Source organism: Loxodonta africana, chromosome 5 (assembly GCF_030014295.1).
Source record: "Loxodonta africana isolate mLoxAfr1 chromosome 5, mLoxAfr1.hap2, whole genome shotgun sequence".
NCBI classification, from domain to species: Eukaryota; Metazoa; Chordata; class Mammalia; order Proboscidea; family Elephantidae; genus Loxodonta; species Loxodonta africana.
This window is the reverse complement of record NC_087346.1, coordinates 119,416,290-119,435,756: the sequence shown is the minus strand read 5'-3', so window position 1 is coordinate 119,435,756 and position 19,467 is coordinate 119,416,290. Positions and strand designations below refer to the sequence as shown.

General features: G+C 45.5%; 1 protein-coding gene across 4 annotated transcripts in view; it reads left to right on the top strand.

Moving 5' to 3' along the window:
- The first annotated feature begins 10,926 nt into the window (after window positions 1-10,926).
- KLF3 (KLF transcription factor 3) overlaps window positions 10,927-19,467 on the top strand; it is a 43,089-nt gene continuing 34,548 nt past the window's right edge. For 2 of the 4 annotated variants that reach the window (XR_010322115.1, XM_064285961.1), the window contains exon 1: window positions 10,928-11,305. The gene's annotated coding sequence lies outside the window, so the exon portion shown is untranslated. Of the gene's footprint in view, window positions 11,306-19,467 lie in introns of all 4 variants that reach the window. The other 2 variants (XM_064285960.1, XM_064285957.1) reach the window with 2 other exon arrangements.

Here is a 19,467-nt window from a genome sequence, read left to right as displayed (position 1 = left end):
AACCTGTGTTTACCTTGCTTACCGAGTCATCTGTCCCTGTCAGGGAGCGTAAATTTAAAAAGAGGCTTTGATTCTGTAGGAAGGTGCTATGGGGTTGGGAGAGAGACAGCTGCCAGTCATACCTAGAAGCTGAATCTTTGATGTGGTGAAAAAATGTGAAATTGTTCACTACAGATAATCTTGTCTATTGGATAATCTGCCCCTGACTCCTATACACCACCTCCCCCACCAAACCCAATGTAAATGTTCAAGCAATAATTATTGAACGAAATTAAATCCAGGATTTAAATGCTAGTAGTTTTTTCCTTAACACCAAGTAGAGGGGCAGAAACATAAAGAGTCAGCCTCAGACCAAAACAAGCTGAAAAATAAGAAGCAATTCATCTACTTTATGAATCTACGATTCTCTACCCATTCCGTCTCCAGGCACAGGAGAAATATAGGTAGTCCCCACCTCTGACATAAGTTATATTCTACATCTTTATATTTGCAGGTCATCGACTTAGAAACTGCAATTCATTTTCCCCTGAAAATAATAATGTTTTAAGTTCCTTGATGTCCCCAAAAGCCAATTTAAACTCTCAATGAAGCAGAGATTGTATATCTGCTACCAAAAGTAAAAAACAAAACTATTGCTGTACTTTACTAGTAAAATAATCAGTAAACAATCAGATACAACGGGGAATTATTTTTAATTTGAATAATCATGATTCAAGAACAGCAGATTTAACTATAGAAAAAAGGCAAAAAATCCATTGCCATCGAGTTGCTTCCGACTCATGGAGATCCTATCGGACAGAGCAGACCTGCCCCACAGGGTTTCCAAGGCTTTAAGTCTTTATAGGAGCAGACCGTCCCATCTTTCCCCTGCGGAGTGGCTGGTGGGTTCGAACCGCAGACCTTCTGATTAGCAGCCAAGCACTTAACCACTGCGACACCAGGACTCCTGACAATAGAAAAAGGAGGATATATTCCAACCATTCTCTCCTGGCTGTCATCATCCACCAGTTTCTGGAGACTTTCTTTCTTGGAATGAAGATGTAGCTTAAGGGCCTAAGTCCTATCCTTGGTCCAGGTCTGACTGTAATTCTGGGTAGTTTCAGGATCTACGAGGATCCGTGTTCATTGCTCCACTCACTCTTTTCCTTCGTCTCCTCATCTTCAGGAATCTTCTCCACTCCCCTCTAGTCTCCCACTCCCGGAAGTACTCCCTGGACCATGCGAGTATGGGACTGCTTCACCTCTCAGCCATCAGATTCACATAGCCCCACGCTGACTACCCACCTCCTAACCTCCCAGTCACCACCGCCACCAAGTGCTGTCGAGTCGGTTCTGGCTCCTAGTGACCCCACGTGTGTGAGAACAGAACTGTGCTCCGTAGGGTTTTCAAGGGCTGGTTTCTGGAAGTAGATCACCAGAATTTTCTTCGGAGGCATCTCTGGGTGGTCTTGAATCTTCAGCCTCTTGGTTAGCGGCGGAGTATGTTCACTGTTGGCACCAACTTGCCACGTCACTTACCACCATATTTCCAACACATTCGCTCTTCAACCTATTTGGAAAATCCAGTTCACTGAGCCCTCAGCGATCCCTCTAGAGCTTTCTTCTCTCTCCAGCTTAGGTTGCAAGAGCCAACAGTTTAGCCATTTTCCCGGCAATATTCTAAACACTTTTGTGCCACTGCCCTTCAGTTACCATGTCCAAACACAGTCCTAACTGTCTATCTGCACCACCAGTGCTGAGATCTCCTGGGGGAAAATCATCCATTCAGTTTGGTCTTTATCAAAACCCTTGGTCACCTAACTCAACTTCAATATTTCCTGGAAATCCTTAAATTGGATGGGTGGGTGACTGGATAATGTAGACGGAAAGTTGTAGAGATGCTGAGGAGAATTTCTGGACCCTTTCGAATGCTATACAGATGGCTGACCCTTAGTCTAGCATTGCTAAATTTCAAAACACATACTTTGGTTTCCTCTAAAGTAGATATATCTGTGCTGCTCATAATTTCACAAACACACGATACTTCATAACTCTGTCCATTAGTTCATAATCAGAACCAAACGAGGAGGAGAAATTTTCCTGGGGAAGAAATGAGCAAGCACTGAAAGAGAGCGGAGAAGGGATTTCAAGAATGTATGTTTGTGTATCAGAAAGAGATTGCCTGAAACAGAAATAACTGTGATATAAGCTATGAAAAGAGAAAATGGAGGTTTGTAGTATCCACTAGGCCCTAAATCAATCTCAATGTGTGTTATTGTCTCGGAGTAGTTTAGTTGTCACCTATTCATCAAGTACTTATTAATCAAAAACACCAAACCAGTTGCCGTTGAGTTGATTCTGACCCATGGTGACCCCATGTGTACAGAGTAGAACAGCTCCACAGGGTTTTCAAGGCTGTGACCTTTTGGAAGCAGATCACCAGGCCTTTCTTCCAAGGCCTCTGGGTGGGCTCAAACTGAAAATCTTTCAGTCGCTAGCTGAGCACTTAACTTTTTGCTCCATTCAGGGACTAAGTACTTATTGAACACAGTCTACGTGCCAGGCATTGTTCTAGGAGCTTGGGAAACAGGAATGAGTAAGACAATGTCCCTGCTCTCACACAGCTCACCTCCTAATGGGAAAAAAAGGTAATAAGTAAATGAACAAGATAATTTTAGCTAATGAAACATTCCAAGAAAAAGGAAGAAAGGACAATGACTTAAGCAGTCAATGGAGAAGAGATATTTCAATTGTGGGGTCAGGGAAGTCCACCCTGAAGAGGTAATATCTGAGCTAAAAACTAAAAGGTGAAAAAGGAGCTATCAATACGAACATCTGGAACTTTGGATACAGGAAGGTAAAAGACACTTAAAATTGATTACAGGCACAGGCAGTGCCAGCTAACGAATGTCTGACTTACAGACAACTTGACTTGAGAGCGAACTGCCATAAAGCCTATTATGTTAAAAATTCAAGTTAAATACATACAATGGCTGGTTCCTAATTGAACGCACACACTATTCATGCCACTCATGAAAACATTGCACAGTTTGGAAGTGTTTCTTAAGTGTTCTATGTTGTTAGGTGCTGTCGAGTCAATTTTGACTCATAGCGACCCTATGTACAACAGAATGAAACACTGCCCAGTCCTGCACCATCTTCACAATCGTTGTTATGCTTGAGCCCATTGTTGCAGCCACTGTGTCAATTCATCTCGTTGACAGTCTTCCTCTTTTTCACTGACCCTCTACTTTACCAAGCACAATGTCCTTCTCCAGGGACTGATTCCTTCTGATAACATGTCCAAAGTATGTGAGACGTAGTCTCACTGTCCTTGCTTCTAAGGAGCATTCTGGTTGTACTTCTTCCAAGACAGACTCGTTCGTTTTTCTGGCAGTCCATGGTAAAATCAATATTCTTCACCCACACCACAATTCAAAGGCGTCAATTCTTCTTCATTCTTCTTTATTCATTGTCCAGCTTTCACATACATATGAAGTGATTGAAAACATCGTGGTTTGGGTCAGGAGCATCTTAGTCTTCAAGGTGACACCTTTGCTTTTCAACACTTTAAAAAGGTCTTTTGCAGCAGGTTTGCTCAATGCAATGAGTCTTTTGATTTTTTGACTGCTGCTTCCATGGGTGTTGATTGTGGATCCAAATAAAATGAAATTCTTGACAGTGTTTTATGCATAACCAAAAAACCCATTGCTGTTGAATCAATTCAGACTCATAGCGACCCTATAGAACAGAGTAGAACCATAGGGTTTCCAAGAAGCGGCTGGTGGATTCAAACCGCGACCTTTTGGTTGGCAGCTAAGCTCTTAAAACTGCGCCTCCAGGGCTCCTTTTATACGCATAGAAGGATAAAACACATGTTATATACTAAGACAAACATTGGGCTAACACTAATAAGAACCTTATGCACCTGTTCCGACTTACCTACAAATTCAACTTAAAAACAGACCTAGGAACGGATCTCATCCGTAACCCAGGAACTGCCTGTACTTCTATGCGTGGACTTCCGCAGGGTAGATATTTACAGTTGGAGAAATGCAGTACAGAGGAAAGGGTTCTGGAGCTGGGTTTACAAGACCTGAGTTCACAGCCTGTTTGCACCACTTACAAGCTATTTGGACTTAGACAAGTTATTTAACTTTCCTGCACTTTTGCTTCTTCATCCATAACATGGGAAATAACCAGCCTTGGTGACACAGCGGTTAAGTGCTCGTCTCCTAACCCAAAGGTCAGCGATTCAAACCCACTAGCTACTCCACAGGGTTAAGATGTGACAGTCTGCTTCTGTAAAGATTACAGCCTTGGAAACCCTATGGAACAGTTCTACTCTGTCCTCTATGGTCGCCATGAGTAGCAATCAACTTGATGGCAATGCATTTGACCTGAAGAATGCAATAATCTATTTTATAGGTACACAGGTACTATCATTCTGGTGATATAATGGCGAGCAAAAATAGGCAGTATGGTGAAAGATATGTAAAATGACAACTTACCAAGTGTTATGAGAGGGCGTGGACCATACTATGAGAATCTAAAATGGGAGATCTGACTTTATCAGGAAGGAAAGGCTGTGATTTGAAGCATGACAAGGCATTAACTAAGAAAAAGGAGTAGTCTAGGTAGAGATGTTAGCATGTGCAAAGGCCCTCTGGTCAGGGCAGCTTGTTGAATAAGATGGACCGAAAGGAACCCAGTGAGGGTGAAGCATAGAGAACATGGGAGCGTGCTGCCAGAGGACACTGTGAGGTGAGTGGAGGAGGGGATGGAGCAGAGCTTGCAGGACTCTGTAGGCTATTTTAATGAATTTTGTCTTTAAGAGCACTGGGAAGTCTCTTAAGCAGGGGGTGATATGATTCAATCTATATATTTTTTTTATTAACTTATTGAGCTTCAAGTGAACATTTACAAATCAAGTCAAACTGTCACATATAAGTTTATATACACCTTACTCCGTACTCCCACTTGCTCTCCCCCAAACCAGTCAGCCCTTCCAGTCTCTCCTTTCGTGACAATTTTGCCAGCTTCCAACTCTCTCTATCCTCCCATCCCCCCTCCAGACAGGAGATGCCAACACAGTCTCAAGTGTCCACCTGATACAAATAGCTCACTCTTCACCAGCATCTCTCTCCTACCCATTGTCCAGTCCCTTTCATGTCTGATGAGTTGTCTTCGGGAATGGTTCCTGTCCTGGGCCAACAGAAGGTTTGGGGACCATGACCGCCAGGATTCCTCTAGTCTCAGTCAGACCATTAAGTATGGTCTTTCTGTGAGAATTTGGGGTCTGTATCCCACTGAACTCCTGCTCCCTCAGGGGTTCTCTGTTGTGCTCCCTATCAGGGCAGTCATCAGTTGTGGCTGGGCACCATCTAGTTCTTCTGGTCTCAGGATAATGTAGGTCTCTGGTTCATGTGGCCCTTTCTGTCTCTTGGGCTCTTCGTTATCGTGTGACCTTGGTTTTCTTCATTCTCCTTTGATCCAGGTGGGTTGAGACCAGTTGATGCATCTTAGATGGCCTCTTGTTAGCATTTAAGACCCCAGACGCCACATTTCAAAGTGGTCAATCTACATTTTGAAAGATCATCTGGTTGCAGTATGGATACTGGATTGGAGGGCGGTCAAAGCGGATGCTAGTCACCCAGTTAAGCAGCTACTGCAACATAATTCCAGGTGAGCAATGGTGGTAACTTAGACTACTACTGTGGTGGTAGAGATGAAGATGAGTGGACAGATTCAAGAAATATGTAAGAGTTAAAATCAACAGAATTTGAAGGTAGATAGCCTGTGAGGGAGTATGGAAGAAGGCGATGCCAAGGATGACTTCCTGGTTTTTGCTGGCGCATATATCAAGGATTCTAAATGGTGGCACTATTGGCATTCTGGCCCAGATAATTATTTGTTGGGGTGGGGGGACTGTCTTTGTAGGATGTTTAGCAGCATCACTGGACTCTACACACTCAATGCCAATAGCAACCATGAGTCATGACAATCAAAAGTGTCTCCAGACATTGTCAAATGTCACTTGAGGGGGGAGCAAAGTTGTCCCTTCCCCCACCCCCAGTTGAGACCCACTGGTCTACCTGGATGCTGATGCCATTTAACAAGACGGGGAACTCTGGAATAGCCCTGTGTCAGTAGGGTGATTAGGGTTCTGAGTTACAGAATGTTCAACTACACAGACATTTAATTCTCTCACATAACAATAACTCATAGTGATCCTATAGGGCAAGGTAGAACTGCCCCATAGGGTTTCTAAGGACCAGCTGGTAAATTCAAACTGCTGACCTTTAGGTTAGCAGCCATGCTCTTAACCACTGTGCCACCAGGGCTCCAACAATAAGTCAAAAAGTCAGGGATAGTTAATTCAGCAGCTCCATGGGTATGGCTTTCCCCTTATGATCACAAGATGGCTCCCACTGCTTTAAGCATCACATTCTCACATAACAACTTCCAAAACAGGTCCAGAAGCTTATCCTTACAAGGACCTTCTTTCATCAGGAGAAAAATATTTCCCATATGCCCCCAGCACACTTCCTTTCAGGCCCCACTAGCTAGTACTAGGTCACATACCTACTCTCCAACTTGTTGTTAGATGCCATTGAGTTGACTTATTTTCAACCCATAGCAACGCATGTGACACAGCAGTACTGCCCCAGTTTTCTAGGGTGTAATCTTTAAGAGAACAGATCACCTGGTCTTTCTTCTGCGGAGCAGCTAGATGGGTTCAAACCACGTACTTTTTGGTTAGCAGCCAAGTGCTTAACCACTTCGCCACCAGGGCTCCTTACTCTCCAACTAGTCACTGGTGCGAAAGAGACTGGGACTGCAATGACTGGTTGGGAGCAACAATGGTTCTTCTGCTAGAGCATATCCTGCACTGAACCTAAACCTCGCTGTCAGCAAGCAACAAGGGTGAAACCTCTGCCACAAGGACCAAGCTTGAGATATTTCATTTATCCAGGATTTATTGAACACCTAACCATGTGCCGGAAGTTCCTGGGTAGCACAAATGGTTACGCGTTCAGCTACTAACTGAAAGGCTGGAGGTTTGAATCTACCCAGAGGCACCTTGGAAGAAAGGTCTGGTGATCTCCTTCTCAAAGATCACAGGCATTGAAAACCCTGAGGAGCATGCTTTTACTCTGAAATACATGGGGTTGAGAATGAGTTGGCATCGACTTGATGGCAACTGGCTTGTTTGGTTTTTTAACATGTACCAGGCACTGTGTTAAGGATAAAAAGAAAACCTAGGCACCACTTTGACAATCTCACTCTGCTGCTTGAAAATATTCATAGGGAGAACTGCTTCCACCCTCCTTCTCACTAGTCCAAAGCCATTGGATTTGCCAAGGTACAGTTCATGGCCACTTTCATGGGAAAATAAAATGCGTTAGTACAAAATTTGGTGTAAAATGTTTATTTTAGTGAAATACAAGGTGAGCAATTTCCATTTAAACTGATTTATTAAAACTAAGTCCTAATCTCAAGGAACCCTGGAAGCCATGGACCCCAGACCTTCTGTTACCCCAGGGCAGAAATCATTCCCAAAGCCAACTCCTCAGACAGGGATTGGACTGGAATAGGGGATAGAAAATGAGACTGGTAAAGAACAAGCTTCTTGCATCAAGTAGACACATGAGACTATCTTGGTATCATCTGTCTGGAGGGAAGATGAGAGGGCAGAGGTGTCCAGAAGCTACCCGAATGTACATGAGGAGAGGGGAGGGAAGTACTGTGCTATCTCATCAGAAGGAGAGCAATTAGGAGTGTATAGCAAAGCGTATGTAAATTTTTATATGAGAGACTGACCTGCTTTGTAAACTTTAACTTAAAGCACAGACACACACAAAAAAGACCTATTAACATTGAAGCCCTGGCGGCACAGTGGTTAAGAGCTCAACTGCTAACCAAAAGGTCAGCAGTTCCAGTCCACCTCCTTGGAAACCTTATGGGGCAGTTCTACCCTGTCCTATAGGGTCACTATGAGTTGGAATCAAGTCGATGGCAACAGGTTGGGTTTGGTTTCAGCCCTGAAGTCTCCTCTCACCTCTTCAGCTCAGAATAACTTCCCCTTCTTCTAAATTCACAGAGAACACCTGTTCATTTCACAAACATTCATTGAACATCGGGGTTCTGGGGATAGAATTTTACTAAAATGGCAAGGTCCCTGCCTCACATTTGAGTGCCATAAAGAGGGAATTAAGTAGCCAATTACAAGAAAGAATGAAGTGTTATCGGAGGTGAAACATGGGTGCTATCAGAGCACCTCAACTTATCTGGAGGTGGCCGGAGAAGATATATTTTGGAGGAAATGTCATATAAGTCAAAACTTGAATGAACAGAATTTAGGGAAATGAGAACAGAGGTCAGGAGTTGGAGGAGAAGGCAAGGAGGCTACTCCATCTAGAAGACTGAGCACGTGCAAAGGGCCAGAGGTGGGGAGAGTGGGTTGAAAGAAAGGAGATCAGCATTGCTGGAGAAGGGAGTGGGAAGAGAAAACAGGGAAAGACGAGCCTAGAATGTTAGGCGAAGGCCAGGTCATCAGGGGTGGTAAGTTCTTGGACTTTATCCTAAGCGAAGCCATTGAAGAGGCCGCCAATTTCTTTCTCACACGAGATGACCAACAAGACACTGTGGCAAATGTGTGAACCAGGGTAGTGGCTATGAAATAGGTAGTGACTGTGGAGGTCTAGGATTCAATAAATTTGGAGTTGTAGCTGGTTTAGGGAGGAGAGGAGTCAAGGATGACTTCCTTACAGCTCTGGTTTGGGCATCTGAAGGGATGGTGGTGCCCTTCACTGAGCTAACCAGCACTGGCTGGATTCATTTTTGTACAAGATGCGTTGAGCTTCATCCCCCAGGGCACTGAAAACAGTGTGTTCATTAATTAACCTGTTTTTATGGCTTTCCTCCTCTCTCCCCCACCTCGCATATCAAAGCCACTCACTCCTTTCTTATATTGGATCACAGGTTTTACGGATAGACCTATTTCACTCTTCTCCTTGGGGTCCACACCCACATGAACAATGTAAAACCTGGCTCGTATACTTGAAGCTTTCATCACTGTGTCTTTTGAGTGGAACCCATACTTTTGAGCACCTACCATGAGCCAGGTACTGAAATACAAGCAATTTCATCAATCATCACTAACATGGTTAATTAGCTAATACAAATCTAAGATTTTTAATGACAGTGATCAAAGAATTGAAATTCACCTGACTCCAACTCCATTTTTTCTTGCGTTTGTCTTTTATTCATCAAAAAAAAAAAGCCCTCACCCCTTTATATTTTGATCTTTAAATGGTGGCACACGAACCAGAGTTAGTTCTGGCTGCCTTCCACGTGGTCTTTCATCTGTATACATTATTTACAATACGCAATTTCACTACTTGAGGTTAAAACCAACCTACCCAGTGCCGTCGGTACTTGAGGTTACCGGGTACTACTTTTACAATACTGTGTAGCTACATGATGAGGCTTGGAATATACTATAGCACTAGGTTTTAAGTTGTACCATGCCTGGATGAAGCATCGAAGTGAGAATGGTGAACTTGAAGGGCCTTTAAAACATCTTGAAGCAATAACAGACCATAGGCTGAAGCATGGGCGTTTTTGAATATTACACAGGACTAAAACAATTGAACCAATTTGTCCTTTGTTCTTTTTATTGCATTCTTTATTACATTAATGCTGTTTAAAAAGAAAATCAAAACGAGCTAAACTCTGCAAAGGACTGCAAAGTCCTCCAAGAGGCCCTGCTAGAACAGAGAGCGCGTTTCCGCCTCCCTGCTCCAAGCGCGGTAAAGGCCACTAAACTTGGTCCCAGGGAAGCGACATGAAATGAAAGGTCGTTGGGCCGAGCCCTTCCGCGGGCCCCTGGTTTCTCGCTCTGGGAAGGAGGATCCGGACCGAAGTTTGCCAACTTTTCAGGCAGGCCCGGCTGTGCCAAATGCTGCTGCTGGCGGCCGCCTCTTCGCTCCCGTGGCATGCCCAGTCCGCGAGAGGCTTGCCGCGGGGGTCTCCGGGCGCTCACAGAAAAGCCCCAGGAGGCTGGGGGCGCCGCCCTAGCCGCCCGGCCGCCGGACCAGCGACGAAAGGGACTTGACGCCCCAAGGCACAAAGAAAGAGCCCCAACAGGATGGGAATGACCCTGGAAACTCGGGACCATGTTTGGCTTTAAGTCAACCCAACTGCCCTCCGGTCCTCCCGAACCCCCTGCCACTCCTCCCCTCGAGAATCCGTTCCCTCCATCCGCTCCCTCACTGCCGGTGCCTTTTTTCTTTCTTTCTTTTTTCTCCTTAAGAGAGTTGTAGCTACTCGGCCCAGGAGAGGCCGCGCTGGCCATGGGGCCCAGCCCTTCCCTTCGCGCCCGCCCGGGGCCGCCCTTCCCGCCGGAGCCGGCTGATTGATGGCCCGGCCGGCCGGGTCCCCCGCCTCGGTTGGCCCGCGAGCCGGCTGTGTGTTTTGGAAGCGGCGCAGCGGGCTGCAGCCCTCTGACGCCCGGAGCGGGCAGCGCCGCCCTTCCTTCCCCCCGGGCTCGGGCGGCGGCGCGGCGGCGGGTCCAGGCGGGCGGGGCGCGGGCTCGGGGCGGGGGCGCGGGCGGGGGTTCGGGGCGGGGACGCGGGCGTGCGCGCCGGGCGGGGCCGCCGAGCCAGGTCGGGGGGTGGGGAGGGCGCAGGCTCCGGGGCGGGGGCCACACCGCGCACGCCCAGCCCCACGGCCGCGCCGCGCCTCGCGGGACAGGTTCGGCCGGCGGGGCGGCGCCCGGCTCCCGGGAATAATGAGCGTCTGTCAGGCCGTCCCCGGGTGACTGGGCGGGGCGGGGCGGAGGCGGCGCGGGAGGTGGGGGCGGCGGGGGAAGGGCGCAGGGCGGGGTGCGTGTTTGCGCGAGTGACTCGGCCGACCCCTCCGGCGGCTGCCTCCACCCAAGTGGGTGGGGACCCGCCCAGCCCGGGCGGCCGCGGCGGCTCCTTCTCCCCTCCCTGACCCTCCCACCCCGGGTCCCAGCCTCTACTTACCCCGCCAGCCCCGGGAGGCTCGCAGAGCGAGCGGCGCCGGCGTCATGTGACTGCCCGGAGTTGGTGCCAGGAGCCAGAGGGGAGCCAGGAGCGGAGCCGCGCGGAGCCGGGGCCGAGCCGGAGCGCAGAGCGATCGCCCGCCGCACGCGCGCCTGTCCTCGTCCCTGTCCCCTGCGGCCGCCGCCGCCGCCGCCCGACCGGAGCGCTGACATTACTGCATTCGCGGGGTTCAAGGAAGCCCGGATCCGGGCCTTTATTTCTTATCTGCTGCGCTCAGCACCACGGCTCGCAAAGTAAGTCCCCTCTCGCTCACCTTTACTCGTGCCCGACTCCTGTCGCCCCCCCTTTTCGGCGTGTCTCGTTTTTTAACCAGGAGCACGCAGTGGATGGGTTGAGGGGGGGTGCAACGTGGGGGTGGGGACGTCTCTTGTCTTGGGAAAGTGCAACAGCTCTTGGCACCCGGGTGGAGGCGGCGAGGGAGGGGGTCCTGGGGTACAGCGGTAGCAAGTGTGGGATTCGGGAGAGCCACCGTGCGGATCTGGGGGTGCGGGAAGTCAGGGTGGTGGCGCCCGCCACGGCCCCGAGAGGGGCTTTGGCTTGGGGAGGGCGCTCACCTGTGTGGTCCCCTGGCCGCCGCCCGCCCGCGATTCCCTCCCAAGCCCCAGAAATCAGTGTTCGCCGCGTGTGGCAACGTTGTTTGGAGAAAGGTAGCGCCGAGGCCGCGCGCTCCTGCTCCTCCCCCTCCCGGTCCCCCTCGCGCCCGCGCCCTCCCCCTCTCCGCCCTCCACCCGCGCCCCCCGCCGCCCCCCCTCCCTGGACCTGCGCGCGGCCGCTCGCTCAGCGGAGCAAACTTGGAGCAGCCTTCCTGGCCCTCTGGGAAGAAACTTGGGCAATTGGGATTGGAAGCAGCATCCCGTTCTCTGTCCTGGAGTCCAGGCGCTGCCAGGGCATCTGGGTCTTCCGGGGCAAGAGAAATTGCGGGCCGGGTTAGAAGAGTCGTTCTCCTTGGGGGCACGGAGAGAACCTGCCGCAGTGTCTGGAGCAAGGATTGCAGCGTGGCTGGAGGCGGAGAGCGCCTTAGGGCCATTGCCTGCAGTGTTAGGAACCCCAGCCGGGTGTGGGCCCAGGGGCTGATTCCTGGACCAAGACCCATGAGACCTACATAACATTTCAGAGTAGCTCTCTTGGAGATAGCAGATAATACTTACAATTGTCTTTGCCATTTCTTTGGCAGATAATAGGGAGAACACTTCTGCCTTAAATTTTACAGCAATATACAGTAATTGTGCATAGAGAATGTTAAGACTTATTTTTAATAAATCCTTTTAAGCGGAAATTGTTCACCTTGTATTTCACTAAAATATAAACATTTTACACCGATTTTTGTACTAACTCAGTTTTTTTCCCCATTAATATCCCTCGAAACACTTTAAATATATTGGCTGTGTTTTCACAAGGGTCTTTGGTATCTGGGGAAAAGCATGAAGTGGTACTCTGACTTCATTTAGATTTAGTATCTGTAATTCTTAAGCAAAAATTAAATGAAAAATAGGGTCATTATAGGTTTTTCTACAAGCAATTTTGTGCTGTCCTTTTCTGAGTGTTTTATGTATGAGTTTGAGGAGCATATTTTAAAGAGAAGTTTATCTGGATGGTAATCTGCCTGACCCTAGGAAAGACTTGCTTTTGGGGAAAAAAATCTGAAAGCATTAATATCTCCAAAATTTTGTGAGTTGATAGTGTTTCTGAAGAGTCAACAAACGTCTCTTCTGGTTTGAAACAAGAAGTATGTTAGTTGACCTTAGGCTGTTACTAGTCTGAAATGAGATGCTTGATTAATTTAAACTCCCTGGAGAAACTATTTCTCAGTTTCTACAGTCAGTGGGATTTGTTGCAGAACTAGTAGAAAAAACCTAATGTAGTGTTGGTAAACTCAGTGAAGGTATACTGTTAGGAACATTTGGCTCGCATGAAGGAGAACGTAAGTATAAAAATCACAATGTGAGATTAACAAAGAAAAGTAGCTGCTTAGACCACAAGACCTTGTCAGATATAAAACAGCAACATAGCTTTGGAGAATACTGTTGTTTTTTCCCTGCAAAGTTTCTAAATTAAAACCCAGTCTTCTGGTTGCTATGGGCACAGCGATGCCTTTTTTTTCCTTAATTTTTTACCTGTAATTATGTCCACACAGGTTCCGAAATCTCTGATAATAGAAAGCTGAGTTAAACAGTCCTGGCTAACAAAATAAAAAGAAATAATGGGAAAGGGGCTATGAATGAATTACCTGAACACCCAAAAGAAAATAGACCTTTTAAAATATCTTTTCATAGTTGGTACTCTGTTCTAGAAATTGTATATCAATTTTGAATTAAATGAAATGTTAAGAACGGAATCACATTCTCATAAGGTGGATTTCTGTAGTTCTGTGTGCGTGTAGAACAGATGTGCAGCTGTGTGCATGCCTGCCTATTAACGTGCAATTGAAAAAGACAGTGAAAATTTGGAGTGCCTCTAGATGTCCTACCATCTATGTCTTGGAATTTAGAATTGGTCTAGTTTTCAGTTAAATTGGGGTAGCCCAAATGAAATCTGAATTCTTAACAGCCGTACTCTGTCTTCGTTTTTCTTATGATGCTCTGAGCTGAACGAAAATCATCACCCTAACTCAGAACTTGATCAGAGCCACAGACCAGCCATCGGGACGTGGGAGAAAGGGACAAAAGAAATCTCCAGAAGGAGGCCCGTGCTAATTATGAAGGTCTCCCGCTGCCTGAATATGATAGAATCACATGTTCACTTATGATGTTTACTGTATGTGGCAGCTCCTATTTGTAAATAGGGCAGGTCCCCTGTATAAAGCTGGTGTTATTATTCACATCCATAGAACAAACACCTCCACCCCCCTGTTGTTGTCTTAAAAAACTCCAGCTGCTCATGAATATAGGGTCAGGGAGGGCCGGCTAAATGTTTCTCTGTGCTTTCTCTCCAGCACAGCCAGCAGAGCTGTTTCCTGTTCTTTGTTTCAAGGCTGGGGTTTGCGTCATACATTCCAAGTGGCATATGTGTGCTCTTTCCTGTTTCAGTCTGTTTTCTGGTAGATCAGTAGCCCAGACCAGGCTATGGTCCCTGCCCCTAAACTCCCTATCCCCACCCAGGGAGTTATCATGTCTCTACACACTCACCATTGCTTAAGATGCTCGTGTTATGTCATCATGAGAAGTCAGTTAACCTTTTTACATATACCCTTTACTCCAATGTATTTATATGGGAGAATAAAAACTTTCACCTTTTTTTTTTTTTTATATTTTCATGGCTAAATTGCGATTTGAAAAAAAAATGTGCATATCGTTGAAGAAATTTAAAAGAGTTTTTGATTTTTTTTTTTTTTTAATGCTTTTTCTTTTGGTTTTAAAGTGGGTGGTAGTGGTGTTAGGTAGCATCGGTTCGGTTTCAACTCATGGGGACCCTCTGTACAACAGAACGAAACACTGTCTGGTCCTGTGCCATCCTCACAATCGTTGGTATGTTTGAGCCCATTGTTGCAGCCACTGTGTCAATCCATCTCATTGAGGATCTTCCTCCTTTTTGCTGACCCTCTCCATTACCAAGCCTGAGGTCCTTCTCAAGGGACTGGCCCCTCCTGATAACATGTCCAAAGTACATGAAACTTACTTTGTGGGTAGAGTGTTTGTTTTGAGATAGGCATTTTGCCCTGAAGCTGTCAATTTTGGACTGGGATTAACACCTTACAGGTTAGGAGACCTAGCATTATCTGAATGGCGTGTGTGGCCCACCCATGTTCACATGTAAGGCAGGACACTCCAGGCATCGAGGCTGCGTTGGATGGTGAATTTAAGCGGTCTTAGTTTCTAGTAGCCTGGGCTGACTTGAATATCTTGGAGAAGAATTCTTTAGAAAAATTATTGAAGCAGAATCTTAGATATATTGAGAAAATCCCAGGATCATTTCTTTTTAAGGACAAAGATTTAAATACCAAGATAATTTTTTTAAGGACAAAGATTTTACTGTATTCTAGATCTGATTCCCATACTGTTTTGAAAATGAAAAAAGCTCAGAAGAAAAGGAGAACTGGAAATTAAAAATCCATTTAATGATAGCTTGGAAAATTTTAATCTTATACTTTGAAAATAGAAAGAGAATTCTCTCTTTTTTTTTCCCACAAGGACAACTTTTTCATAATACCTTTTTTTTGGCAGGGGGTGTATTCTAGTCAGTTGTGGTTTTACAAATTTATGGGTTAACTATTTAAAACCTACCTTAACAAATTATTTGCTTCTTGATTCTTCAGAAACTAAGTTTTAAAGAAATAGTTGGTTGAAAAAGAAAATTTGCGGCAAGTTTATTTTTTAAACTTCCCATTTTTGGATTTTCTTTAAAATATAAGGGAATTACCTACAATGCTTTCTAATGGAATTAATTCAAAAAGCTGCTGAAGCAGCGAAGCGGGCCGTATACTCCCTAAAAGTGGCGATAATAGTACTTTGGTGTTAACCTTCATGGCCTACTACATTCCTTCTTTATGGATAAAAAAGGGAAGTATAAAATATGGTATTAGGAAAGATAGTAGAATCAAATAGTAGGCTACCTATTACTTTCCTTGGAAAATGATCTGAGTTTTGGAAAGTCTTAAGAGGAGACTCTTTTGGAGAAGGTCAACTTTAATATTAAGCTGGTCTGTAGGACAAGAGGCCCTTAAACTAAAATTCTTAAGTACAGACCCAAAGTGAAGCAGTTTTTTTGTTTTAGTTCCAAAGTTGGAATAGTCCAACTAGATTTGGTAGACAGAGTATTTGGCTTTCCCCTAATCATTCTTTCTTCCTCTTTTTTTTTGGGGGGGGGGCTGGTTAATAGAGATGATTAAAGTCTAATATTTTCTATCACAAAAAAGTTTTGGCAACTTTTAAAGGCTAAGTGAAACAACTGGGGGGAAATTATGCTAGTGTGATTGTTATAATACAAAAAAAGGGGGGGGAGTATAAATTTCATCTCTTGACTTTGTAAATGAATCATTATTCCTAACTCTGCTACACTTTACATCCATCCTCCCTTTAGATAATGCTTTTCTCCTTAATATTTCCAAGTCAACATTTTTGCTCTAAAATGCACAGTTTGCTCAGGTGGTATTTTTTGCTCTCCATTTTCAGACACTCTTGTGTTTAAAAGAAATAAAGACTAGCAAGCCCATCCTTTAAATACTGGGAATTGCATTATTCTGGAATTCGGGTTTCTTCCTGAAATGCTTCATTTATCATTGGCTCTAGCTTAAAAAAAACTTTTTTTTTTTGATATCTGGCTTGCAACTATGTAATTTTTTAGTATTCTATGTAACATTCTAGTCAGAATTGATCTTGGAGTCAGAAGAAAAGGATTATCATGGGTTTCCGCATTCTTATTTTTGAGTCTGATCTGACCCCTTTTTAAGACCCCGCTTCTCATCTGAAGCAATAATGCCGGAGCTCGAGACAGGAAACCAGACAGCAGTCAGCCCTGATAAGGGAGAGCATTGTCTAAAGGAGGTAGCCCTGCCTTTTTTTCCCCCTTGCCTCGACTCTCCTTCCGTGAAATCTAGTAGTAATAAAAGAGACATGATGCTATAGAAACAGTTTCTGAAGCAGAACTAGGATTGTTTCCTTTCAAAGTGGAAGAAAAAGATACGTGTGTGTGTGCTTGTGTGTGTATCTTTTTAGCTGACCCTATACTGATTCTGCAATGTCAGCTCAGTGCAATGGGACATTAAAAAATTATCTGTATGTTTTGTATCCTTCGGTGAGAGCGTGCAATAGTAAAACTTCTTTACTCTTAGCAAAACAGGTTCCTGGAGCTTTCTGAAACTCACTCCATTGTGTTGGCAGTCAGCATACATTATCATTTTCCCATCTAACTATAAAAGGGGGAAAGGACTGGAGTTGGAATGTAGCATATTAAATGCCCCTCAGCCTGTAACCCCTGGACCTACCTTGTACCCTGACTTTAGGCAGAGGGTGGCTCCCGAAACAGTCCCCTAAGGAGAAGGACTCTGAGAACCCAACTTGGTGTGGGACATGCTCAGGATAGTTGCCAGTCTCTGGAAGGTTTGGGGATCTTGCCAGGGATGGCCTGTTGCTAGTCTAGACCCAGGTCAGTGGAATTTGGCCAACTCTCGACCTAAGAGAGTCAAAGGGACATGGGGTCAGTGCATTCTACCCTGGAGAGCGCCCTGTGAATCAAGTGTGTTTTTTCTCCTTTGACCTCTTCTGTCATTCCCCTAACCATTGCTCTGTGAGCCTAATCACTGAAATCCGCTCCTTTATCCATTCTTGCACTTTACATCCTGATACCTCCCAAAGTTTTGCACCCTAAGACTACTTTCATTAGTAAGTTCAAGGTCCTATTCTGCTTAGTTTTCCAAACAAGGGCGTTTGTGTTTACAAATTGCATTTGAGAAGCTGAATTTTCAGGCTAGATTTTCCTTGTGTGATAGATACCTGGTAGACAGTCTTCCCAAGGCTTGGCATGTGAGAAGTGTAGTTTAACACCCGTTCATGTATTCATCACACAGGTATTTATTGAGCACGTACTCATTAGTGCTAATCTCAAATTATGGTCAATCATTATTCTTCGCGATGCCACAGGATAGAATAGATCTGCGGTGATCTAACCTGGAAAGGCATTTTGAAATCTTAATTGCCTGCTGGAACCTTCCGATAGGCCTGCTGAACATGGACCAGTGTGGGGCTGCATACCTCCCACACCCTCCCTTCTGGGGGAGTGACCCCAGCATAAAGTGATTTGTACCTGAAAGGCAGCCCCGCAGCACAGGACTCCAAAGCAGAACAGAAAGAACCGTAGGTCTGCAGGCGGACACACTTCTGTTCTTGGCTGCAGCTTCAAGCAGCTCTTTGAATTTGGGCGAGTCATTTCACCTCTGTTCCTCCATTTCCTCATTTCTAAAATAGGGATGAGGACCTGACCCTTCCACCTTTGTACGGTTATTATGAGGATTTCCGTATTTACTTGGGTAAAGCTGCCAATTTTTCTTAGCAGTTTTATGGACCAATTGCAGGTGCATTGGCTAGGAGGAAGAATAGCCTAATTTGGGGCCCTCCAGAATGGGTCTTTTGATGTGTGTCCAAGTGTACGCTCAGAGAGAGGTAGGCAGCTGGGGCCAGTTGGGAGGTGTTGAAATTGCTCCTACTGTAAATATACTGTTCACATATTCCCTATCCTCCCCCTACCCCCATGTACAAATCTTTGCAGAGAAATAACTATCCCACTATTACTGTTTGGGGTGTCAGACTACTTTGAATTCAAATCCTGGCTCTACAATTTAGCAGCTGTGCGATCATAGGCAGATTACATTACCTCTGTGTGTTTCCAGTGTTCTCATCAGAAACATGGGAAAGTAGTACCCACCTCTTAGGAACGAAATGACAGGATCCATGTAAAGGATAGCCCCTGGGGATTTCCACCATTACGAAGGTGGTGGTGATCAGCCGGGCACCAGGGACATCACTTAGCCTCTTTCCTAGGTTGACAAAAGTATCCTTTTTTAAAAACCTACTGTCTTTCCCCTCCCCCCATGCTTCGTCTCCATGCAGTTGCTTCTTTTTTTTTTTTTTTCCCTATTTTAGGTTTTGAACAGAGAGTAGAGACTATGACACTAGACTTGTTTAGAAGGCCCCTCTGGGTGGGTTAAAAAAATTCTCTGAGGATGATACTGATTAAGTTTCTGGAAGGCCTAAGGACAGGCAAGATTAAGGTTAGCAGCAAGAACTTTTTGTTAAGAAAGTTTGGTTTAATAATGTTTCACTAGGTTAACCCTGGAAACCCTGGTGGTGTAGTCGTGAAGTGCTACGGCTGCTAACCAAAAGGTCGGCAGTTTGAATCCACCAGGCGCTGCTTGGAAACTCTATGGGGCAGTTCTACTCTGTCCTATGGAGTCACTATGAGTCAGAATCGACTCGACAGCAGTGGGTTTGGTTTTGGTTAGGTTAACCCTGGAGGTGGCGGGGGGGGCCTTGTTTATTAAATAAGATTTGAAGTGCATTCAGAGAGAAAAGGAGTTGACTGTAGCACACCTTCTGTATGCTAAAGTGCACTTACATTAGCTCCTGTGCGAAACCAGGAGCCTTGTAGCACAGTGGTTAAGTACTTGGCTGCCAACTGAAAGGTTGGCAGTTTCAAACCACCCAGCCATCTGTTTCCATAAGGATCATAGCCTAGAAAACCCCCGTGGGGCAGTTCTACTCTATTACGCAGGGTCACTATGAGTTGAAATCTACTTGATGGCACCTAACAACAACCATGCCCAACCAAAAACAAAAAAACCCTCTATTTATCGAAGCAGTGTGGTCTCCTTTGGGGAATGGGGAGAAAGTCCGCTAAAGGAGCATCAGGCATTTCTGTCCTTTAGGTGATCAGAATCCAGGTGGTGATATAAGACACAGCATTT